The 27,435-nt window shown below is 38.7% G+C and overlaps 1 non-coding gene and 1 pseudogene across 1 annotated transcript; both read left to right on the plus strand.

The window, feature by feature from the left end:
* LOC123457054 overlaps positions 1–22,357 on the plus strand; it is a 187,968-nt pseudogene extending 165,611 nt beyond the window's left edge.
* Positions 17,735–17,925, plus strand: LOC123457123. The gene has a single exon (XR_006634897.1). It is a non-coding gene; the product is annotated as a U2 spliceosomal RNA (small nuclear RNA).
* Positions 22,358–27,435: the final 5,078 nt, after the last annotated feature.

Consider the following 27,435-nt stretch of genomic DNA (forward strand, 5'->3'; position numbering starts at 1 on the left):
CAGTATCAGAATCCCTACAGCCACTTTAGCCCATCAAGGTATTACCAATTGCTAGTGGGAAACAGTAAATGGGATCATAGGACCCCATTACTTATCTGAAAGATCACTTGAACAAAGGAAGATTCTTTTTGTGTTCCTTATTGAAATATACAGGTTAACACATGAGAGCAAGACAGTGGGAAGAGAGTGGGAGGTTGAGAGAACAACATAGAATACCTGGGTGAAGAATTAAACAAAAACTACCAATGCCACTGAGTTAGTTACTAATTCTCTATTAAATTGAATGAGATCATTTATTACCCTCTAGCACACACACACACACACACACACACACACTTAAAGCCAGATAAAATTCTGTTTATCTTACAAACAGAAAGACAGTCTCCATTAGACCCATTATCTCATGTCCAACCCCACACAATAGCTGTAATCTGGACTAATTTTTGTTAGTGTTGTTTACTTAATTCCTCTATATTTAAATATTACCTCCTGAAAAGGGGAGGAGAGCTTGGAAAATTCTGTAGAATAAGTCTGGGAAGGTATGAACTTAAGAAAACATCACAGGGACACTTCACAAGGTTATAGAAAAAGAGGAGTGGTAAACAAACTTTGAGGTTCAAACTCTAACAAAGTTGTGTAGCAGTTTTCTTTGAATTGAAATATTTATTTTTATTAAGGGGAATAAATTTTATTTTATTTTACTTAAAGAGAGAGGAGAGAGGCAGAAATAGGGACAAATAGAAAAAGGTGGAAGGAGAGAATGGGCACACCAGTGCCTCTAACCACAGCAAACAAAATTCAGATGCATGCACCAATTTGTGCATCTAGCTTACGTAGGTATTGGTAATCAAACCTAGGTTTTTTGGCTTCCCAGGCAAGTGTCTTAGCTACTAAGTCAACTCTCCAGCCCTGGAACATTCTTTTCTTAGGGTATAAGCAAGGCTCTAGAGATCAGTAAGCCTTGGAAAATGGCTGCAAGGCAGCTTTCATTGGCACTAGAAGCCTACAAATTCTGCATATGAGCCGGCTAGCAGAGTTTTTGCAAGTTGTGCAATGTGATCCAGAGATGAAATTTTCACTAATTGTCACATGTGCTAGGGTGGATCTTTTGCTTATGCAGCTGCACTGGAGTCAACATGATCCTGTCAACCTTCTCTTTTTTAAATTTTGTTTTATTTGAGAGTGAGAAAAGAGAAAGGCAGATAAAGAGAATGGATGTTCCATTGATTCCAGCCACTGCAAGCAAACTCCAAATGTGTACATTACCTTGTGCATCCAGTTTATAAGTGTCCTCAGGAATCAAACCTGTATGCTTTGGCATTTCAGGCAAGCATATTAACTGCTAAGCCCTCTCTCCAGCCCTCTTCATCCTGATCTGTAATAAACTCAATAAACTCATTGGTCCACCAAAACTAGTTTGGGTTAGATTAAACTTGTCTGCTTTTTGTTTAGTAAATATGCTACTGAAAGTTCTTCTTCAAATTATGAAACATGTTGACATGGCTAAATAATTTGTGGAAGCCCCAGAATTATATTTTCTATACCACAAATATCACATCCCATCATGAGATCATGAGATCTCATCATGAGATCCAGCAAAAACAATAAAACCCATCTTCATCCTTAGGTCCTTGCTAAATTAATTTATTACTAACTCTCTACTTTACACAGTTGTATTCTGCATAGCTTCTGTGCTAGGGAGTGCACACCACCTCCTACTTGCTTTGATTCTATGAACTGTCATGGTACAGTTTGATTCTGTGCTTCCCTGCAAAGATTTTGGCCAGAAAACCTTAAATAACTCTTTTTACAGTGTTTCTGGTCATCAAATGCTGCCTTTTTTGTGCCCAGCTTCCTTTGCCATCCTCGTCCTATCTCTGGTGTCATGCTTTCTCAAATATTCATGGAAACTGAACCTCTTCATAATAAAATGTGTATCTGATGGTTCCTAAGTAAGGCTTGATCAGGCAATCCTGCCCTGCATAGTGCCTCAGATATGTGGTCTTTCTCTGAAGGGAGGATGAGAAGTTATCATATACAATATCTTCATTCCCAAAACACCCAGGCTAGCATCTGAACATGGAACCTCATTATCACATCTTACAAGGCTCAGGAACCATTTCAGAGGAGATAAGCAAAAAGCAAGCAATCAAAAACATAGTTGGACCTAAGAGGTTCATTTTTTATGGATACATCTTTCCTTCCCTCCTTTCAATGCAATTTTTTCCCAGTGGGTTTGTGAGGGACCATTTTACAAAGGTATAATTTCTATCCTTTTTCTCTTATTCCTCATTCCACCTATAAGAAACAACAAGGCAACATCTCAATGTCATCTTCTTTTTGTTAATTTCAGTACTAGTTCAGAAGTTCATATGACACTTGTTCTTTTCTCATTAAAATGCTACCCTCACCCATGTTCTCTCTGTGCTAAGCTTCAGTTGCCTGTCCTATTGCCAGTTTGAAGTGGGCTCATGTATTTGGCTAAAGATATTGAATTGAGAGATTTAAGATTTTAAGTTGGAAAACCTCAAGCAAATTACAATTACAGGCACTGAGACTGGTTTTAGGTTACTGCTTTTAGATTAACACAGTAATCTTAAGGAAGATGGTCCAACTGCTTTACATTAAAACAATGGAGAGGATTCCTGAGGAAAGATTAAAATTGAAATACAACCTCTTTTGGAAGAGAGTTGACTAGAAAAGAAACCTACTCTTCAAGGTTAAGATTTATTTTCCTCCTGAATTAAGATATGGTGTGTCCTCATATTTGGACTGTAAGGCCACAGAGAAATCCTTCTGGAACTGAGCTAATAACCTCCTCCATGTAGACCAGCTGACAGAAAGCTGGAAGAAGCCATTCTACATGTAGTTCAATGGGAGAAAGAGATACCACCAGTGATGATACTCAACAGTGGACACTGCAAGCTTTATAATTGGCCAGCCAGGCCAAATGAGCCAATGGGTGCAATAGTGGCATGTCTGTCATGGTGGAAACCAACTGCCCTCCAATTGGACTTGGAGGCCCACTCCATGGGGGAAACACATCCTTGATACTGAAAACTTAAAACAGGGATAGTCATGAGCACTAGGGGTGCAACATCTGCTGATGTCTGGAAAAATGTATATATTATGCTTATTAAACTTCCCAGTAAGCACATCTCTTAATATTTATACCCTTATATTTACACTACTCTCACTTTGGGTAGAGAATCTTCTCTTTTCAGATGTCAATGACTTTGGTATGAGTCAAAAGGTATCATAGTGCTGGAAAGAAGGGACTGGAGTACTGAGTAACATCACAATCACACCTTCCAAGGCTCAGGGTCTAATGCGGAAGAGGTGGCAGGAAGAATGTAAGAGCCAAAGGAAGGGTAGGACTCCTTACAATGTGCTCATTCCAGACATAAAATGGCCTGGATATCCATGACCTCATAGTGCCTGACACTACCTACACAAGACCATTATAAGAGGAAGAAAAGGTCATGACATCAAAATAAAAGAGAGACTTATTGAGATGTGGAGGGGATTTGATGGAGAATGGAATTTCAAATGGAAAAGTGGGGGGGGGTGAGGGAGGGCAAAAGTGGAATACTTTTTATAATCATGGAAAATGTTAAATTTAAAAAAATATTTAAGCATGGTTTTCATAAAAATAAAAACAGATATGGTGTGTCCTGCACACCTGGTATCAGTTTTGAAAACATGACAAATTCATGGAGTGGTCATGAAATGCACACAGTTCTATGAGTTGCTGCTTATATTGCTGCTTATATGTGGCAAATAAGCAGGGCATGAACAGTCTAAAAGAGTCTTTGGAAGATGGACCATAGTTTGTATGGAGACCTGAATATATTTTTGATATACCAGGACTATGCAAAGGCTACCATGGATGTTGTTGGCTAGGGATAGAGGTGTTTCCTGGCTACTATGCAAAACTGAAGAAGTGAAATTGGAAAATGTGAAGACTGCCAGTCACTAGACTTGAACTTCAGAAGCTTGATATTTGTTTGATAGTTGTTGAGTTTGCATTATTATAGTATATCCTTCATATTTATCATACAAGTTGAAAATGTTTATTCTGTGCCTCTATATATTTAAAGTATTTAACTTGTTCTGTGCCTTTATATGTTTAAAGTATTCAACTTGTTTGATTTTTGCAGGACTCATAGCTAGGAGACAATCTTAAATCTCAGTTTATTATGGGAATACCATACATTTAATGTTTTTAGATTATATTAGTTTAGATGAAATATAATCAATGTACCTATAAAAATTTAAATGCTTCTAAAACTTCCAGTGAAGTGATAGGTGTTTCACTTCCCTCCTCTGAAACTGTAGCAGGGGACATTCCTCTCATAGTAGCTAGCATGAATTCTGTAATTCTGAGCATGACCACTTTAGAAAATATGTAACTGCCTTATCACAGGACACAGTTGTTTGTACTTAATCTTACTTAACAGAACCCTACACATTTGGATGTACATTTATCCTATCTCTAAGTATGGGGGAATTCAGACAAAGGATTGTAAAAGGCATTTAAGTGCAGCACAATCTGAGTTCAGGGCCTCTGTCAGGTTTTTAGCATTAACCAGCAGAAGTCAGCATGTGAATAAAGGCTCTCTTCCTCTCCCTGAAGTGGATTTTGCCCGATTGTTCTCATTGACTCATTAATTCCTATACCAAGATGAGTCTTTGGACATTGGAACTATTTAAAATTGGTAAATAATGTGAGGACCTTTGAAGTTGGACTTAATAAGTTTTGCAATGTGTGATGGGTTTGTATCTACTAGGTGGCCTGGCATAGAATGTGGTAGTTTGAATAAATGCTCCAAATATATTTAGTGTTTTAGTAGTTTTTACTTTGGATCTTCAGCCAGCTGGGTGGAAAAGGTGTCATTGGGTGGATCTTAAGGTGTGGTTGTGGGATTAAAATTCCAATCTAAAAACATAAAAAGTGCATAGTTTCACCTGGAGTTCTTGATGTGTGTTGTGTAGTTTTTGGCTTTTGGCTTGCGACTTTTTCTCCTTCTATCTGCATGTACTGTAAAAGCAGGGCCAGCTTCTTTAGCCAGTATGGAAATTTCCATGGATCTAAGCTTCAATAATTATCCATATATGGAGGCATAGTTGTGCCTGGTCTGGAAGTTAAGTTCATCTCAGCAAACCTGAAGCAGTCGACTACAGAAATCCAGCCTACTTTGCTAGGTATGCCAGATTCTATCTTCTCACAATGATTCTAACAACATTCAAGTTCACATAGGATTTTTGAGACATTGAAAAGCAATCATTATTTTTTAGTTATTTACTTTATTTTGGCTTTTTAAGGTAGGGTCTCACTCTCTGCCTGGCTGACCTGTGATTCACTATATAGTCTCAGAGTAGCCTTGAACTCATGGTGATCCTCATACCTCCATCTCCCAAGTGCTTGGATTAAAGGCTTGCCCCACCATGCCCAGCTTGCAATCATTAATTTTGAAAAATATTTTATTTATTTACTTTTTTACTGATGAGGGGGAGAGAGTGAGAATGAGAGAATGAAGACCCCAGGGTCTCTTGCCATGGCAAACAAATTCTAAACACATGCACCACTTTGTGCCTCTGGCTTTACATAGGTACTGAGGAAGCAAACCCAGACCACCAAGCTTTGCAAGCAAGTGCATTTAACTGCTGAGCTTCCACTGCAGCCCAATATTCATTATATTTGAAAAGGTTTACTTTATAACAACATCTGATGTTTGTTGCAGTTTTAAAAGAAAAACTATATTTAAAGGGAGTACATGCACTTTATTTATGTAACACTATGAATAGAATGATTAAAGGAGAAGTCTTAGTTCCCTCACACAGAACATTGAAGTTAGTGAATAAGAATTTCAGGGCCAGAGCTGGAGATATGGCTCAGCAATTGTTTCCTCACTACACAAACATAAGATTCAAAGACCACTAGAGATCAAATCTCAAGATTTCATGTTAACAGATCAGTTTTCAGATCAGGATATGCAGGTTTCTAACCTCAGTCCAACAAAGCGGGTAAAGAAATGAACATTCTTGCAGGCCTTCAAGTTCCAGAATCAGTGAAGAGACAAGCTCCAAACAAGACCAGGTGAAAGAGTGATTCCCTCTATGTCATAAGGAACTCCAAGCGACAGGAGTGGCTTGATTGGTTCCTATACCATACATGAACTTCTTTCTATTGAGTGAGTCACAAATCAAATTATATAGCAGTGGAGACTTCTGGGTAAGATGGAGGCTTTGGGGCCATGCCAAACCAGCCTAGGGAGGGATTTAAGCAAAATAACAGCAAAATACACTCTTCTGAAAAGTGAAGGAGTATAGGTCATTCTCAGACACAATAGAGAGACTGGAGAGACCAAGATCCACCAGAAAGTAGGAAAACATCCAGAGTCCCACTGAGGCAAACCTGGCCCATGATTTGCATGCCCTCATGGTGCAGTCCAGCCAGGCAGGCCAGGCTGCAACAGCAGCAGAGATCAAGCAACAGATGTTTCAACTCCATCAGCCTTCTGGCAAAGGTAAGAAATCTGAAGGAAAGACAGCTGAGATCATCTAAAGAGCTACTGAAAGTGCAAGCAACTCCAGAAGTCTGAACTCTCCCATCCCCCACCATATGAAACATTATCCTTCAGCATTCTGCCCCCAGTGGCAGCATAGCCAGCAGAGCAGATCACAGGTACAGCTATAGAGTACAACATGGAAGGATCAAGGTGGGCACCTAGCACTGGTGAGATAGGAAGCCACCACAAATGGTACAGAGGCTGACTGACCAAAAAAAAAAAAAAAAAAAAAAAAAAAAAGTAATGAGAATACAAAACCTTTGGGAACAAAGAAGTTTGTCCTAAGAGAAAAATATATAGCTGGAAGTGCTTATACTATGAAATTATGAAGTTCACAATTTAATGCTCTGCCTTAATACCTTAAGGCTTTAGAAAAAAGAACAAGATAACCCAAAACTCAGTAGAAAAGAAGAAATCATAATGATTATAAATTAATGAAATAGAAACAACAACAAAAAATCCAAAGAATCAATGAAACAAAGAGTTTGTTCTTTCAAAGGATAAACAAGATTGATAAAACCTTAGCAAATTTGGCCAGAAGGAAGAGGGAAGAGACAAAATGAATAAAATTAGAGATGAAAAAGGCACCATTACAAAAGATACCAAAGAAATTCAGACAATTATAAGAACATACTTTAAGAACATGTATGCTTCATTTCCTTGACTCATGTGGCCTACCAAAATTAAGTCAAGCTTAGATAAGCCATTTAAACAGACCTATAACAAATTAAGTGGTCAGAGCAGTTATAAAAAATCTCCCAACTAAAAATAGCACAGGCCCAGATGGAATCACCGGTGACTTTTGACATACCTTTATGGAAGAACTAACACCACTGCTTCTCAAACTATTCTATAAAATAGATAAGGAAGGGATTCTACCAAACTCCTATGAAGCCAGCATCACCCCCATACTAACACCAAGCAAAGGCAGGAAAAAAAAAGAAAAAAACAAAACAAAACACTACAGGCCAATCTTTCTCATGAACATAGGTGCAAAAATTCTGAACAAAATACAAGAATATATCAAAAAGAATATTCAGCCTGACCAAGTTGGTTTTATTGCAGGGATGGTTCAATATATGCAAATCAATAAATGGTCTGAAGGACAAAAATCACATAATCATCTCAATAGGCACAAAAAAGGTAGTCAAAAAAAAAAAATCCAACATCCTTTCATGGTAAAAGTACTAAATTTTATGAGAAAATTCCATAACAAAGGGAGTAAAAAAATCCCACATAGTCTACTATGCTAGTTAATTTTTCACCTAGCATCATGGTATAGATATCTAATTTAATAATATTATCAATACTCAAATATTTTGATGAATTGATCACGTTAGATGGAATTTGCTGAAGCTCATTTCACAATTAATTCTTATAATTGTCATTAATAAATCTGTTATAAAATTCAGTAAATATATTTTTATTCATATATTTATTTATTTCCAAGAAGAGAGACATAGAAGAGAGAGATAGAGAGAGAAAAGGAGAGGGAGAGAGAGAGTGAATGGGATTATCAGGGACTTTATCTACTGCAAATGGATTTCAGGCACATATGCACCTTTGTGCATCTGATTTTGTGAGTGCTGAGTAAATAAGCCTGGGTAGTTAGGCTTTGTAGCCTAACTACTACGCAATATCTTCAGCCCAAATTTAGTGAACATTATTAACTAGGAAATATACTGTGAGGATTAAGCTCTTTAATGTACTTAATATCACCAAACAAGGTTTTATTAAGCATAAGTAATAACTAATCTGGTAGTGAAAATAAACTAGTGTCAAACAGAGCCACACTGGCTGCCAACCACGATATACTGGGGGGGGGGGGGAATCCTTAAACTATCAGGGTGAACAACAGTTGGTTGATTCCATTTGATGTAAGCAGAAAATGAACATTACTGCATCTATATTTTACTCTCCAGCAAAGGAAGTACTCCAAGCTTCTGTGAAAGAGGAAAATGCCCAAGGGCATGATGAAGATCCTACTGCTGGCAGCTATATCCTGTTTCAGGTTTTATCTCATCAGCTTTGTGAAATCTAATGTTCCATTTGATGTGAATTTTAGTATTTAAGTCAGTTAGAGTGCCACCACTATTCTTGGACCCATTTTTTAAATTATTACAGCAAAGTTTATACCCTTGTAGATTTAGTCAACTATTGCATGACAATAAATGAATGATTGCACAAAGACATAAGCTGGAGCTATTAAGTTACAAGTGTGACTTAGAAATATAAGTCAAATAGCACTGACTATAAAAAGGACAGGTATATATTTGTAGAATAATAGATTCTTAGCATGTCTGATGGTGTGAGTTACCATTTTAGCAGCTTCCATTGTCATCCAACACCAACCCTAGCAACTCCTTGTGAATTATAGAAGTCCACCAATATCCACTACCAACCTGGAACATGTGATATACCTGATATAATCCAAGGATAATCCTGATTGAGGTCATGCCTCACCCTGGAACCACTCAGCCAAGGAATGGCCATCAGATTGATATAAAATGCTCAGTCTTTATTTTGATCTCTTATATCATCCATGGATCCATGAAGCTTCATTCAGATACAGATTAAGAACCACAATTGATAATTAGTACCACTCCAGCCTTTCCATCCCACCCTTGCTTCTACTCATAGTCTTTTATACATACTCCTGCCACCTAACTCGTATGCATTCAGAATCATTTCATGCCCCTGACCTCCAGTACTAAGTATAGTTCCCAGCATCCTCTTTAATTTCAATTATCTAAACTGTAGCTGTATCTCCACACCATCACACCTTGATGTTATTTCTATGGTTACCTTATGACTAGCCCCTCAGATCCCATATTTGACCCCAGACACTGGTTTTCTCCTATAGCAAAACACGATGTATGTGCCAGTTTGTTTCCTGGACAATGGCAAACTAGTGATATCTGGTATGCATATCAAAATCACACTTGTGGGCTGGAGAGATGGCTTAGAGGCTAAGCACTTGCCTGTGAAGCCTGAGGACACCTGTTCGAAGCTCGATTCTCCACGACCCATGTTAGCTAGATGCACAAGGGGATCCACGAGCCTGGAGTTCAGTTTGTAGTGGCTGGAGGCCCTGGCGTGCCCATTCTCTCTTTCTATCTGTCTCTGTCACTCTCAAATAAGTAAAAATAAACAACAACAACAAAAAAATTTAAAGACACTTGTTTTCTAAGCAAAGCCATGTACTAGGGAAGTAACTTTGAAGACTCAGATAATAACATGACATAGAAATTGCAGTAACTACTACATTGTCCATTGTGTGACTCGGCATATGTGAGTAAGGAAGTATTAATGTCCTAGAAACTTTCTGTGCACAGTTGAATGTCCATAAAACTAAGCTTCCAGGTGCTCACATCCTTTATTTCTTACTAATCTAATTAGGGGAATAAAGGAAGTTGAAGCAGCCCCAAACCAATTGCCAAAAAAGGATGACTTCACAGATTGTGAAACAAAATCAGCATGACAAGTTGGATCCTTCCACATCTTTCATAATGAGACTTCAACTGAGTCTTCCTTTCCATATTCACTATAGAAAGAGAGCTGCACTGAGCTTCCTCAGATGAGTTCAGACAGATTCCAGGAGTATGTTCATTCTACTGTTGAAAGCAGCTCTCAACTGCTTGGTTTCTGGTCAATAAAAACCCTTGAAGGTACCATGTCTAACAAGAGCTGAAGATAGCTCTGGGGGGATTCCTCTTACACATGGATCTCAGTATCATCGGATATAGTCATTGCTTCACTTGACTCTCTTTTATTAATCCATCCTGTCTCAGTGCTTTTGGTATTTACTAGATTATATTTTCCCTGTTGTGAGAATGGTAAGGAATGCATTTATTTTTTGAGGTAGGGTCTCAATGTAGCCCAGGCTGATCTGGAATTCACTATTTAGTCTCAGGGTGGCCTCAAACTCATGGATATCCTACCTCTACCTCCTGAGTGATTGGATTAAAGGCATGTCCCACCATAACAGGCAAGGAATGTACTTTTGTGTGAAACAACTTTTTTCCCTTTTTACTACTTGAAATAAGTAAGAATGTTTTAAATGTTATAAGTTTGTATGGAAAATATAATATCACAGTAGATATACGGCACTTTTTTCTGGTATTTGGAGGCAGGGTCTCCCTGTTACAGTGCTAACCTATATTTCATATGTAGTATCAGGCTGATGTTGAACTTACGGCAAATTTTCTTATTTCTGCCTTCAGAGTCCTGGCCTTAAATTGTGTGCCACCATGCCTAGCAAGGCACAGAATTTCTTAAATATAGAAAAATAAAAAAAAAATCAAATGAAATGACTTTCATCTTGACTGAATTCTGCATGGATATCCATAAAGTTACAGTATCTACCAAAGTTTGAAAGATGAATATGTATTATATTTGCATTTGGACCTTACATGTCCAATGTGTTTTTGAGTTGTTCTCCTGTGGCAACTATATAGGTTGAATGTGTCATAATGCCATCATTCATTTTTCTTCTTCTTAAAACAGCTTCAGTTTAAATTTCATATTTTTGGTCCTTATCTGGGTCATTCCCTTGATGGTCTTTTGTAGAAAAAACAGGCATAATATTTTCTAAGTTTTTTTTTTTTTTGGTTTATTTTTATTTATTTATCTGAGAGTGACAGAGAAAAAGAGAAAGAGGCAGATAGAAAGAGAGAGAATGGGTGCGCCAGGGCCTCCAGCCAGTGCAAACGACTCCAGACACATGCGCCCCCTTGTGCATCTAGCTAACTTCGGTCCTTGGGAATCCAGCCTTGAACCAGGGTCCTTAGGCTTCACAGGCAAGCACTTAATCACTAGGCCATCTCTCCAGCCCAGGCATAATATTTTTAAAGACACATATCAGGGTCCTTAGGCACCACAGGAAGCACTTAGCCACTAAGCCATGTCTAGAGCTCAGGCATAATATTTTTTAAAGACAAATATCTGTCACCAAAATATGATTAAAGTTGATATTTACTATTTTTGCCTTGCGGTTTTTATTTGGCACAGTATCCCATAATATCTGATTGTAGTCACAGCTGTATTTTGGGGTATTCAAAGAATAAGATAAGAAATTTCAGTCTCCACTTTACATTGAATTTACTGTTCTCAGTTCTATTATGTGTGTCATAAAACAATGTTAAAGATGTTAGGATGCACATATACATGGAATGTGAGAGATCATATTGGAATTTATTGTTGAAAGCATAACTATATAATTCAGTTTCCACATAGCTGCTTCACAAAACTAAACCTATCTTCATTTTGATAATATTATGTAATATTCACTGAACCTAACCATTTTCTCATTTTATAGAGTGGCTGTAATCCATCAAAATTATCAATGATATGCCTCAAAAAGGCCAGATATTTATTTTCCTGTGATGAAAAGCAGATTCATTAGTTATAGTATATTTTCTAGAACAAAACAGGAGACATGGTTATGTATACCAATTGCACATTCTTGTCTCAGTTTTTAAGAGTTTTTCACATCCTGTACCTGGCCTCTAGTCATGTAGTGTCAATAGAAGAAAATGGTTTGTTCAGGCTTTATTTTCAATTTCATAAGGAAGAAATGAATAAAGAAAATATTTGTGATATTTTTTATCAGGTAAGTCAAATATATTCAATTACTAGAAATGACCTATTTGAATGCTAACCTAAATTACTCTGTCAAATTTAGATAGAAATATCTAAGAATTTTAGTTTCCATTGGTAGTTCATGCAATCTGAATTTCAGAGATCAGGATACAACACTACATTAGCCAGAACACATTGAGGAATACCTTGAAGATGTTCACAGTTGAAAATATCATGCTGAATTCAATTAATTTTAGTCAATATTTACAGGTGGTGAGAAAAGTTCATTCTGTATAAACACAATTTGGTTAAAGACCTCTAAACCCAATGATTGTGATTGGTTTTTATTCCTTTTCTTTCTGGATGTGGGGTCTCATGTGCCTCAAGCTGGCCTCATCTTTAGCAGAAGATTACCTCAAAATCCTGAGCCTCCTGTATTCCCATGAAAAATGCAAAAAAAACATAGCAGTGTGCTCCCAAAAGAACCACCTCTTGGACTAATGAAAGTGATGTGTAGTGAAGACTCCATAGAGATATAATAGTAAGAAGGCATGTTGAAATATAGTCTTACTCCAGGCAATCAAGAGGGGAATATCTCTACCACTTTGGATACTGAGGATTTTATGTACTTCATTCTAGAACAGCTGGTATAAAAATGTGTTCCCCTATCTATCAGAACTATTCTGACAAATGATCATGTACTTCATTGGAATGAAGAACAGGAGGAGAAAACAACCTGCCTCCCACCATGGAGGAGGACATCCTCACCTGCAAGTAACCCTTCCTTGACATGGGTGAATATATGGCATACTCTTAGTGTAAAAGAAGCATCATTGTAAAATTTTGGAATAAAATACTGATATTTTACAAGCCTATAGCACTATTATAATTCAGAATTTCCCCCTAAATTTGTGGATAAGTGAGACATGTATTAATATCCATATATCACATGGAGATTTCTCCTTAGTGGAAAGAGAATCATGAGTTCTTTGCACAAAAGTAGTAATAATAAGAACAAGAAAGTTGGTAGCTAGACATATTTATAGCAAAAAATTAGAACATCACTTGAACCTAAGAATGTTGCACAAGGCGAATGTGATAACTGTTGCCAGATATCACAGCCAGTATGTTCTAGGATTGAGGAGGATTAGAGGTTCAGGGATAGCCTAAGCTACATAATGACTTCCACGACAGCTTCTGTGTTCTCTCTCCAATTGGCATTAACTCAAAAATAATCTCCGTTCCCCAAACTACTATCAAGAGACATATTAATGCTTAAAGTATTTTCTGAACAAATCTTGAGACCCTTTGCTCAGGTACCATCATCCATATAAGAACTAAGACAGAGTGGCACAAGTCTGTCACCCCAGTACTGAAGAAGCAGAGAGGAGAATATGTCCAAGATATTTTGCTTTGCAAGGCTGCTTCAATCAGTGGTACTTGAGTTCACTGATAGCTCTTGTGTGGTCTTTTGTCATTGATGAAAAGAACCATATACATCTTCAACCTTTATATGCACCCATGCATATAGACAGGTATGCATATCAGCTAGACATACATATTCAGTAAATAAATAGACAACAGGAAAAGGTGTAAGGTTCAAGAGAGAACAAGACCATGTAAACCACTCTGAGGCAAAGATGGAAGATTTTATTCAGGAAAAGCACAAGATGCCAGGACTAACTCTAAATGACTGAGCACAGCCTACCTGAGATTCCAAATAGTGGCCTGTTGATCTTCAGTTGGGGAAAGGTGGGGAAGGAAAAAGAATACCTTTGTTCTTTACATTAGCCATTTAAAATAGCTAGGGTAAAAAATAAAATAAAATAAAATAGCTAGGGTGTGAGACCAGAAGAGTGACCAGGGGACTTATGAGATAAGGGGGTAGGAAACCTAGCCTTGGGGCATTGTTAGGCAAAGAAGGGATAATGGCTGGATGGTTTACTGAGGAATGTTGACAACCTGTTTCTTTATGTCTCTTTCACCACATGGTGACTCCATTTTAGGAGCCTGTCCCAACCTAACTTTCCAGCCATTTGTTAATGATAAGAGATGATGGTTAACTTTTTCATGCTGACCACAGGAGTGATGATGAGTTCTTATTAGACAGACTGTATAATGCCAGTAAATAGGTCTCCCTTCAGGGCAGGTGATATGAAGGCAGCTTAATTGCAACTAGAGGTGGTAAAGTGGTGACACTGATAGACCAAGTGTAACATCTTTAATGATTTGGTCCTAGGTGAAGCAGAGACTCTCTGGTACCATGTCTGTATTGAACTGGCTTTGATATTTTGATTTTTATTTTTGGTGTTGTCTATAGGTATGACATCAAAAAGCCAGACATAGAGAGGATAAACATTCAGAGGCAAGGGATAGGGGCTTGTGGCAAGAGAGAGGAGGCAGAAGGGCATCAGAGTATTCAAGAAAGGATTTTTGAATCAGGGGAAAAGTAGGAACACAAGAGAGTTTAAGAGTGCCCTTTGGGGTGGCAGTGTACTTATCCCTGAATGATGTAGGGTAAGTGCTAAGGAAGGAGGATGCACAAAGAATAGCTCTGATCTCTGATTCTGACTAAGGCAAGTGGGGGGAGCTAGAACAAGGATAGGTGAAGTTCAGAAATAATCAGGGACAGGCAGATGAAGATGGTATGATTTAATGTTAGTGTTTAGTATTGTAAGTTAGCATCAGACAGGGGAGCCTATTAGTCTGAATCTTTGTTTTTATAGTAGTTAAATGTTTCTTACTGGCTGATTAAAACCATGTCAGCTGCCAGAATTAATTGCATATTTTGCAAATCAATAATGGCACTATAGGAGAGGCACCTCCGGCCCTTGAGGATTTCCATCATTCTCAGTATTGTCATCTGCTAGGATAAATCAAGGCCATGCTGACCAAGTCACCCTCCCTACTTTGGGAAGCCTGGAGGACTGATTTTCCTTGAATTTGACTCTCCTATTGCAGAAAGACTTGCGATTCATTTCTGGGTCTTCACATCCTCTGTTATAAAGAAGACAGGTAACTTATCAGAGCTAGAAGTTCAAGTGTCCCATCATCTCCTGTGGCCTTTTGACCTGGGAACAGGAACTAAAATATTGGTTATCCTTTTAGCTCCAATGTTTCCAATTGATTTTGGTTTCTACATATGTTTATTAATCACACAGACTGACTGTACATATCTGATTAGCAAAACAGATTTAGTTCAAAAATACCAAAACATATCTGGTTAGCAGAGCAGATCTGGTTAGAGAATGACACAATAGTTTTAAATCACTTTGATTAATATTTAAGTTCAGATGTCAAGTGACAGTGTAGGCTATATTTAGAACATAGAAAGCATACACATTCTATCTTTTTTTTGTTCAGTTTTTATTTATTTATTTATTTGAGAGTGACAGAGAGAGAAAGAAAGAGACAGAGAGAGAGAGATTGAGAACGGGCACGCCAGGGCTTCCAGCCACTGTAAACGAACTCCAGATGCATGTGCCCCCTTGTGCATCTGGCTAACGTGGGTCCTGGGGAACCGAACCTCAAACCAAGGTCCTTAGGCTTCACAGGCAAGCGCTTAACCACTAAGCCATCTCTCCAGCCCACATTCTATCTTTTAAGTACGTCAGTTATAAGTATAGGCAAGCCATTGTATCCCTGAAAACAAGATTTTATCGATTAGTTAATCAATAACTTTAAGTCAATTGATTGAATCTAGAAATTGTATGCCAGGGAAAGACCAGGCATTATATGTGGGGAGCTATGAACCAAACCACAGCCACATTAACAGAAACTGCCATACAGCAAGTTAAGTTTCTACTTCCTCATCTAATATTCAACTACCAGAAACAAAGACTGCCAGATAGCAAGTTAAGTTTCTACTTCCTCACCTAATAGTCGACTACCAGAAACAATGGGATTATACAACTGGCTGAACACTCCCCCATCCTGGCAGTAGCTGATGAAGAAACAAAGGCATTGCAGTGTAACCAGTAACTCTGTGATCTTTGCCCTAACCACAGCCCCTACCCCATACAGCTCCTTGCCCTGACTATGTCCCCTTCCCCCTAAAACCCTATATAAACCTACATGTAATAATAAACTCTCAAGGCCTTGACAAACACCTAGCATGGTCTCCTTCTTGTGTCTGTTTGCTTTTTCTCACCCAGGTTAGCTTCTCCTTGAGTCCTTGTTCAATTCCACACTGGCGGGGGCAAGTGGCGCCTGAACTTGGGGTCTGAGATACGAAGTGTGACCTGGGTGTTGCTCAAGTGGAGAGCCGTCCTCGCCATTGGATCACCACCCCACCAGGGTGAGTGAAGATGCACATGAGATCCATACAGGCAACACACCTGAAAAACAGATCTGCTCTGTGGTCACCACAGAAGAAAACTGCCTGTGATACAGACTTGCTAAGGTAAGACAAGTGATGCAGACTTCTAGGCAAACCATTTAAAGAATATTTAGTCAGATTTGCAAGGCACAAGAACTGCAGGGTTTCTTTTTGCAATTTTCTCCTTTTACTTTTGGTTGGCACCATCACATGGGATTGCAACATAATGACAAGGCAACTGAAGCCTCTTGGCCGGGCTACCCTTCTGGCATTGGCTGAAGGCCCCAGCTCCCTGTGCAAATCCCAGCAGCCTGTTTGGGCATTGGCAAAGACCTCATATCTGGCCTCTCTTCCTACCAACTAACCTGGTTATGCAACAGCCAGTAAATGCGCTTAGAGTGGCTGCTAGTTCTTAAAATTGCAGACAGGCTCACGTCAGGCCCACTGTGAAATTCCCCGTGCTGGTTCTCCAACCAGGAACATTGCTCTCTGGTCTTGCCATTTCTCCTCATTCCTTTTCTATCATGGGACAGACCCTAAGTAAGCATGAAGGGCTTAAAACTTCTCTCAAGACACAAGGAACATGGGTTAAGAAAAAAAAAGAAAGACAAATTTAGCAAAGAGTAAAAAGGAGCTAATTGCCATAGTAAAAGACATTTTAAAAGCACAAGGAATTGAGATTGCTTCAAGTTCTTTAAGCAAATTTTTTATTTTATCAGGAGGATTTGTTCTTTTTATGTGTGTGTGTATGTGTTTATGTGTGCTCATTGTGCTTGCTAGTCATGTCATGTTTGTGACTGTTTGTAACTAAAGAGATGAGATGGACACAGGTGACATTCCTTTCTCTTCTAGAGAACCATTTCAAGAAAATTAAATACCTAAGCACAAAAATTAAAAAGGAAAGCTTAAATGTCTTTTGCAGGGGTAAATTTGCCAGATATTTGTTCTAAGTCAAGTTCATCTTACATAAAGGATTATTAAAAACAACAAAACTTCCTCTAAAGAGGTAACTTATAATTTGTCAGATATTTTTTTAAAAGATTGTAATGTTCTGTTACTTAAAAGAAGGAGGCAACTGATCTGACTTCTGAGCCAGCTTGCCTCAAGATAACAACAAAATTTGCCTTAGTTACTCCTAATAAAATCATTTCCAAGTGTTATTGGTATTGATGACATAAAATTGTATTAAGACTGCTTTCTTGTTAGTAAAAGGATTAATCAATCTGGTGTAATTTTTTTAATAACCTTATAAGAAAGATAATTAATCACTTCTTGGGCTTTTGGCTAAGATCAAGTGTAGTATCTGTTCTTATCAGTTTAATATCTGATATGTCCTCTATCTGAAGACAATATAGTAAATAGATTTTTGGAGTTCAGAGTTGGAATAGGAACTTGTTCCATCCACTCCACTCATCGACCTGATATTGCAGTACCACTAGGTATGGTGCACCTCCTTGGGGGCAGAAAACACCATGCCTAAAGTTAAAGGTTTTTAAACTGTTTACAAACTTTAAGAAATAAACAACAACAACAACAAAAAAAAAAACAACCGAATTTTCAGGGTAAAATATGTTGGGATAGCTTGCTTAAGTTTTATCAAATTTAATTCATGGGTAAAATATAAAATTGTTTTATGTTTATAAAAATTTCTGTGGTATATAAAAATCAATAGCTATCAAGTTTAAGCCAAAATCATTGGCTGTCAAGTAATGTTTTTCTCTCAAAACATTTGTCAAGGGTGATATTAATATTTAGTTAACTGCTTTGGCTGAAAAAAGACCAGATTCTACTCTATCATATGTAAAGTAACTGTCTCAGTTTTGGCACCATGATAACATTTCATTTGATTTGGTTAAATTACATTCAGAAATTCTAGCTATACAGAAGAGTCATCTTAATTTTGATGCTACAAAGGCTGCTAATGACTTATCTACTACAATTAAGTCTGCGTTGCCCAGTTGGGACTCTCTAAGTTCCTGGATAGGCAGATTTACAGCTGTGGGAGTTTGCCTTATGCTTCTCTTATGCCTATTGCCTCTTTTCTTCAAGTGTTTAATAAAGTCTATTGTAAATGTTCTCGTGGAGGTCTGAGCTATATACTATAGGACATGTCCTTGGATCTCTCAGACTTTATCCTAGTTCTCCCTGAATTTTGTCTATCTAGTGGCCAGACATGAATAAGAAGGGAGAAGGAGAATCTAAAACAGAGAAACCTGCAGGTTCAAAAAGCACTAGGGATAAGGTAATCACCATTGTGATGGGATAAGCAAACAATTGTACTTTACTACTTTTAAAATGATAGGTTTATCTAAACAGGTGGTGGGAGGCCAGAGGCATCACAGTGGAGTGTTTCTGGAATGCCCTTAAAATGGAGATTGCTCCAGGACCTTAGAAAAATTAATAAGGCCATGGTACCTAACAGAGCCCTGCAACAAAGCCTCCCCACTCCAGTAGCAATCCCTACAGGATACTGTAAAATCATTACTGACCTAAAGGATTGCTTTATTACAATTCCCTTATACCCTGAGGATCATCAGCATTTAGCATTTAGTTTACCTATGGTAAATTTTAAAGGCTCTGAAGATAGTGGAGGCTACAATTCTGAGCCAAAGTGTCACTTTTATCTCTTATAAAAAGCATCTACTCCTGGTCATTTGTGCCACTGACTTTACACCCACCAGGGTGTTCTGGAAGGAGGGGCCCCTCTTCTGGGTCCATTTACCCGGCAAAAGTTAAAAACAGGGGATTTATATCCCATAAAATACTCTCCAAGAAATATCCTTCATCATGCCTTGTTTGTCCTAAACTTTTAAACACTTGATACTAAGGGAAATTCAGTTGCTGATTGCTTTTGGCACACAAATACAAAAAATACCTTTACCAAAGCCATGTGGAAAGATCCTTTGACCTTAAAATGGAATGGCCCAGACCCAGTACATATTGAGGGCCGAGAATTAGAACACTTGTTCGACACCAAAGGAAATGTTGCAATATGGCTGCCAGAGAGACTTGTAAAACAAGCTTATGACCCTCCAGTGACATCTCACATATCCAGGGAAGAAACAGTTCCCTGAGAGAATCTCCTTTTTTCCATAACAGGACAAAGCTGCAAGGACCTCTACTTATTTTAATCCTTTTACTCACAATCAGACATATTATTATAACTAAAATAATCTCTTTTTATGTCAACAGATTAAAGCCATTAAGATGCAGCCCCTCTTATGGGAGCTGCATGAGGATTCAGACCTATGCATGTTGGCTCACAATGAGGTGAGTGTGATATGGACACCAACGTGGGTGCAAGGCAAAGCACTTCAGGGGAAGGTCCCTATCTGACCACTTCTGGATTCCCTGAGAGGTATACCTGGCTTGCATGGATGTTGGTACCATAACTGTTATCACTAAGGCCGTGCCTCACTCTCCAGCCACATAGGCCCTGCCTCCCCTCCCCAAAAGGTACCAAGGGCCAAAGATTGTAGGAAAAAGACATCCCCACATGAGGAGTAGGGTCCCTACTCCCCCAGTTGGTTAATGCCCACCACTGCAAAGTGGGCCTCCCCCTCTTTTTGTGTAAAAGAAGGGAGGAGATTTTGGGAGCTATGAACCAAACCTTGGTCATGATAACAGAGACTGCCATATAGCAAGTTAAGTTTCTACTTCCTCACCTAATACTCAACTAAGAGAAACAAAGACTGCCAGATAGCAAGTTAAATTTCTACTTCTTCACCTAATGTTCAACTACCAGAAACAATGGGATCATGCACCTAGCTAAACACTCCCCCATCCTGCTGGTTGCTGATGAAGAAACAAAGGCATTGCGGTGTAACCAGTAACTCTGTGATCTTTGTCCTAACCTCGTCCCCTTCCCCCTACAACTCCTTGCCCTGACCATGTCCCCTTCCCCCTACAACCCTATATAAACCTACATGTAATAATAAACTCTCAAGGCCTTGACAAACACCTAGCATGGTCTCCTTCTTGTGTCTGTTTGCCTTTTCTCACCCAGGTTAGCTTCTGCTCAAGTCCTTGTTCAACTCCCTGCTGGCTGGGGCAATTATAAATTCTTAGCATCTGTGAAAACAACTTTGGCTAGTCTGTATATCATTTATGCAAGAATGCAAGAATCTTTTACCTTCCAAACTGGAAGGAGAACAGCGATTTAAGATTAATTTTTAGGCAGCAATATGTCTTAAGTATTAGTACTTTTATAAGCAATGGATTTAAGATAACAGAAATGAGAAAATTAAATAAGTGAAACCTTGACTGTTACTGATTATATATAGCTCAAGCATAAAATAAAACCTGATCCTTGTTGAGTTAAGAAAGCCCAATTTTAACATACAGTAGAGAAAATATGACAGACCCAAAGCAAATTCTTAAATAAGTACCTTTTACCATTGAACAACCTTAAGGCTTAAGTAAAGAAATATTTATTACTGCTACATGAAGCTTTAGCATTGTTTGTATACAGTGGATTTTCCTAAGACTTGGGGAGCTTTTTCAGTTTGCCTAAAAACAAAACCACAATATATCACTTACATTATAACCACAGTGATAATCTTCCAGCAAAACCAGCATGAACAACATGAGAACCATCTTAAAATACAGAGTTTTAGCCAGGCATGGTGATGCATGCTTATTGATAGCCAAAAATCATGGACATTGTACAAATCAAGTTACAATATTCTGATATCTGGAAAAGTCTGATTTTAACAAAAAGTAGAGTTTACATATTTAAGGCACATGAGGCTACATAGAGTAAACTATGAGCTGAAGATCTGCTGACGGAATATAAAGTAAACAGGAAATCTATATTGTGTAGTAACCTTTTTAGCTTAAATATGAAGATATGAAAAGGTTCATAACTTTTAAATTTCATCAGAAGTGTGTCAGGCATTGTAAGGCACAAACTGGAACCTTCAGGAGAGGAGCCTCAGCTTTCAAGCATGAATCAAGATCTCCAGGCTACAGGAGGCCACTCCCTATCCAAACTTAGCACACCTGAACTTAGGCTCTGCCCATAGCCCTGTACCCTTTGGCCAATTGCCTAGAACAGTCCTTATCATCCAGCACCCTTCACAAAGTCCTGAGACACTAGATCACCTGACAGCTCCCTCCTCCCCCCCACCATTGGCTATTTGCTACAATGAATGTCCCCATAAGCTAATTAGACATCAGAAATTAACTTGGTATCCCCTTAGAGTCCTCTCCCCATCCTCAGATGCTCATAAAACCATTTTCTCTGACAATAAACTGAGAGAGCTGTTCACCAAAACTTTTCCCAGAAGTCTTTTGCTTTCATGGGCTCATCCACCGCAGTTGCTTGGGTGAGTTTGCAGAGTAGGGGAATCATAGACAGGCCACAGAGGACACAGGAGCCCAGAGCTGTGCCTGAACAAGTATACTATGAGATGGACAGGGTAGGTGAGTGCTCTCCCAGAGCAACAGGGAGAAATTGGCCCATGAGGTCTTGCCTCCACACTTTTGAGTGCTGGTAGGTTTCTTTTTCTCCCCCTTTATTTTTGGTTCATGCTATTGTATGGGACCAGACACAACAAACTGGCAACTGAAGTCTCTTGGCTGAGGCCACTCTTTGGTATTGACTGAAGACCATCTTCTGCCTGGACTCCTGTAGCCCACTGGGGGTTGGCAAAAACCTCATTCTATTTATCTTTCCTCCATCAGATGGAAGTTATTTTTCTTTTTCCTACTTTACTTTAATATTGTCTTCCAGCAAAAGAAGCCACAGATTCATAGATTGCGGCCTCTTCTGAAAGTTAAGGAAATTAAGCTCTTCCAGAAGGAGGTCAGCTCTTCTTTGGAAGTACTCCAGGTCACCCCTGGATTTCTGGGAAACTATGTGGCCCAGAAATGTGGACTTGCATAGCTTCTCTGGCTGGGAAACAAAAAATTCAGGAAGGAAATTTCCCTTCACTCCCTTTAAGTGAAACTACAATACAGCTTTGTGAGTGCTCCAAAGCATCTCATGTAAGAATCAGGCAGCAAGCTCACATATGCCCAGAAAATTTCTCCTTGACCTGTGCCTCCTCTCCCAGTGCACATGCTCCCAACCCTTTCCTTTGCCAATGAACCCTAGTGGGCCACTGTCCTTCAGAAGTCTCCCAGTGGTTAGAGGCCTCACTTTTTCCAACAGTCCCCAGACCTCCCTTCTTTTCTGCCAAAGCCTGCTGGCTGAAAGGGTTCCATCCTGATGGGGAGTGAGGATTAAGGAAAGACAGAATAAAGAGTGAAAGTATGGACCCCAGTCCAGGGCTGAAGCAAGGCCTCAAGCCAGGACTGAAGACATGGTTTATTTCACAGCATTCCTTTTTATATCTTTTTACAAACAGTTTTTCTATGGACAAAGATTTTATGAGCTTTACAAGTTCCTTATCAAAAAACCTTCCCGTTACAGAGTTTTTGCATTTCAATCATTTCTCAATACAAAGGACCAGCCAAATGGCTGAAGATACCTAATCTTGCTTACAGGTAGGCTGTTATGTTTATGCTAATGTCTTGCTGCCAGATGGCTTCCCAACACTGAAGATACACAATCTTACTTGCAGGAAGGCTGCTATGGTTTTGCTAATGTCTTGTGGCCAGAAGCCCACGGCTAAGGATACAAGTCTGGACCCCAGGTGAGTGGCCAGGAATAGGATGGGGCTAAAGCCAGGCAGGGCTGATCTAAGGTGTATACAAGCCCCACCCAGCTGGTACAGGACATCAACAAGTGGCAAGAAAGAAAGAAAGAAAAAGGTCACATTTAACTAAAGCCTATGGTAAACTGAAGTTTTACATAAAGAATGTCAAAATTTGTTATATGATATCATAAATATAATTACTGAGTTTATGTTCTAGGTCAGTTTCAACTTACATAGAGAATTATTGAAAACAACAGAATTCTCTCTGAAGTGGTAACTTATATCTTGTCAGGTATTTTAAAACAATAATAGTAACAGTAAAAAAAGATTGTAATATCCCGTTACTTAAAAGGAAGAGGCAACTGATTCAATTTCTAGGTCAGCCTGCCTCAAGGAAGCAACAAAGTTTGCCCTACTTACTCTTAATAAAATCATTACCAAGTGTGTTATTGGTATTAATGACATAAAATTGTTTTTAGACTTCTTCTTGTCAATGAGTAATAGGAGTAATCAATTTGGTGTAGTTTTTCTTAACAGCCTTTTAAGAAAGATGGTTAATTATGGGGTGAGATAAATTGATGGAAGGAACTGGGAAGGAATTTTTCAATGTTGGGACATAGAATGCTCATTAAGAATGCTTTCTGAGTGGTACTTAGTTCAAATTGTTAAAGTATGTGGACAAAGTTATGCATGTTCTGGAAAGAATTTTCAGGCTAAATCTAAATACCATGACTGTTGCAGTCCGGTTTGCATTGCTGGTAGAAATCACCCAAGCAAGAGAAGCTTCAGGGAAAAAGAGATTTATTTTGGCCTACAGGCTCAAGGGGATGCTCCACAATGGCAGGGGAATACGATGGCATGAGCAGAGGGTGGACATCATCCCCTGGCCAACAGAAGGTGGATCACAGCAACAGGAGGATGTGCCAAACACTCGCAAGGGGAAACTGCTTTAATACCCATAAGCCAGCCCCCAACAATACACTCCCTCCAGGAAGCATTAATTCCCAAATCTCCATCAGCTGAGAACCTAGCATTCAGAACACCTAAGTTTATGGGGACACCTGGATCAAACCACTACAATGACTAAAGTTACAGATTTTTCAATTGCTTACAAACTCTTAAGAAAAAAACTCTAATTTTTAGGCTAAAATATGTTGTGATAGCTGTGTAGTCTTTATCAAATTTAAGTCATGGGTGAAACATAAAATTGTTTTATGTTAATAAAAATTTCTGCTGGGTGTGGTGGCACATGACTTTAATCCCAGCACTTGGGAGGCAGAGGTAGGAGGATCCCTATGAGTACGGGGCCACCCTGAGACACCATAGTGAATTCCAGGTTAGCCTGGGCTAGAGCAAAACCCTACCTCAAAAAAGAAAACAAAACAAAACAAAAAAATTCTAGGGTACATAAAACCAATAGCTGTCAAGATTAAGCCAAAGTCATTTGTTGTCAAATGGTGTCTTTTCTTTCAAAACATATTTATCACAGGTTATATTAAAACTTAGCTAGCTGTTTTTGCTCAAAAGAACAAGATTCTACTATATTGTATGATAAGTAATTTTCTCAATTAATTCCAGTGTTTTAACAAAATTAATTCTTAAGACATATTCCCTACTTTAAGGTACAGCCTCATGATCAAACAATGCTCCTCATCGTAGAAAAATAATATTCAAGCTCTGTGGTTCTGTTTCTAATGTTTTGTGGGTAATTGGTACCCACAAAGGTATCTGAACTAATCAAAGATGTTTTCAAACACAGGTACTCAGACTTTATACTATCTTATTTGTCCTTTTCTGACAATTTCAAGCTTAAATTAATTAGCTTGTTTGTAAATTAATTGGTATTGTTTTCAAGACTGGTAAAAGGTTCTGCCTGTACTTATAACTGTTAGGTATTTCGATTGTGGGGTGTGCCTATTTCCTATGCCAATGGCTTATGCTGCCACAGTACAAAAAAGTTTAGAAGATTGGACAAAATGATTTTAGATGCTCCTGTGCCATTCTTTAACTAAACCTACTTAGTAATCAAATGTCCTCTATATGTACACACATCCAGGCTGGTGTAACCTCCTTTTTATGTGTTTTAATTAGCTACATAGAAGCTAGAGCCAGGTGGAATCACTGCAGCAAGAGGTGCCAATATTTTGGCCTGTGCTCCCAGGTCATGAGGCCACTTGAGATGATGGGACACTTCTACACTGGCTCCCTGTTAAGTCACCTGTCTTCCTAAGCAGGGAGAATACAGAGACCTAAACAAAGTTGGTGTACAGACTGAAACAGGAGTGTCACAATTGAGGAACTATTGTTCCTCCTGACTTCACAAATAAAGGAAAATTACTTGGCCAGCATGGCCCTGACTCATCCTAACAGACAGAAAACACCAGTAAGTTATGGGACTGCTGTGGGTCCCTAAAGTCTCTTTGGAGAGCGATTAGTGACCTCCAAAATTAATCCATAATTAAATTTTGGCTATCTGTATGGTCTTAAACACTCAGAGAAATGTATAACCAAAGATAAAAAATACCTTAAATATATAAATGGCCTATTTAGTAATACAACAAAAAGAGCTTTCCAAGAGAGGAAACAAACAAACATTAAGACATCTTTTCTCCATAGTTCTAATGCCATAACAACAACAACAACAACAACAACAACAAACCACAACTATAGATGTCAAATGGGTTATTTTCAGATCTGAAATATATAAATAAGGTCTGAGAGCAAAAATATACTTATACAGCCTTTAATGACACCCAATGGCTCTCTATTATCAAGGTTAAATATTGTGTATGTTTCTGATAACTGCTAATATCTCATCTGTTTAACAAGCCATGTAGAATACTACTGTGCCATTTAATGAACAGTTCTGAAAGAAAAACTCAGCCATCTCATTTTCAGGTGGTACTGAAGCAATCCAAGCTTGCCTACCTGGATTCGTGAACCTCAAATTGGACCAGTTTGCTGTGTACTCACTTCTCAATAAGTCCTTTTATTCTTTCTCCACAGTGTTGTTTTCCAAGACTATTTTCCTACATTTCAGGGTCCACTAGAATAGTTCCCTTCTCTGGGAGAGACTCTCTAGTGGAATCAAGTCCCCACTTCATGTCTCATTCAACAGGAAATAATAAATGATGTGATGTCTTTGTCCCTTGTCCCCTCAAAACAGAGTATCCTCTCATAAGAGGGAGAAATAAAGGAGGATAGAATTAGGGTGAATGCACCCCTGAAGATAAAAAGGACAATTTTCTTTTTCTTATCTCTTGTCCAGTTCCAAAGAATTGTTTCTCCATGTGTGCTCCAAGTCTCTGGCTCTGCAAAGGATGGTTCTTGCCCTCTTTGATGCAGGTCAAATTATGTTGTTCTGCCTGACCAGCTCTAAGCCTACCAGAAATGAATGCCTGCTCAATATTTCCATAATCTGGACCAGTTGTGTTAAGACACACACTCTCCTTTAGTACAAAAGGAGTAACTACCTACACATAAATATTACCTTCCACACTTATTGTTCTCTAGTCTTGATTGCTTCACAGATCTTCATCCCTTTGCTGATGGGTGTCGGCCTCATATTGTGTCTCCATGCCTCCAGTGATCAACAGCCTCAAATCTATTCAGAGAAAATGAACTTTCTTCTGGGTATGGTACTTCGAAACTGTTGAGCTTTGGATTTCATTACTGATGAACTTGGGGGTCATGTATGGTCTTGGGACAAGACTATTATTTTCTTTGTTAACATATCAAATATTGTTAAGCTGCTTGACTACTACAACCCTGAGGATCACACCACCTGATTCTCTAACCATTTATTTACTTGGTTCCACCTTATCCACTGTCCTTACTATAGAAACCCTATCGCTTGTAGCCCCCGGTCTCATCAAATTTCTCAAATAACATATAACTAATATTGCTAAGGTTTCTATTAATCAGATACTTGTATTAAGCCTATCAGGAAGTTTAAAATTCTAAAGAACTCATTTGGAATGACACTGCCTCATGGTAAAAGCAAAGAGGGAGTTGTCAGGCACTTCCAGGCACAGGCTGGAGCCTTCAGAAGAGGGTACTGAGCTTCCAGGCATGGTTAAGGAACCCCAGGCTACAGGAGGCCACTGCCTCTCCAAGCCTAGCACACCTGAACTTAGGTTTTGCCTGTAGCCCTGTAACCTTTGCCCTGTTGCCTAGGAAACTCCTTATCAGCCAGCAACCTTCAGACAGTACTGAGACCCTAGATCACTTATCCTCATTGTCATTGCCTATGTGATAGAATTAATGTCCCTATATGTTAAATAGTCATCAGAAATATGTTAAATAGTAATCAGACCCAATCAAC

This window comes from Jaculus jaculus, chromosome Y (assembly GCF_020740685.1).
Source record: "Jaculus jaculus isolate mJacJac1 chromosome Y, mJacJac1.mat.Y.cur, whole genome shotgun sequence".
NCBI classification, from domain to species: Eukaryota; Metazoa; Chordata; class Mammalia; order Rodentia; family Dipodidae; genus Jaculus; species Jaculus jaculus.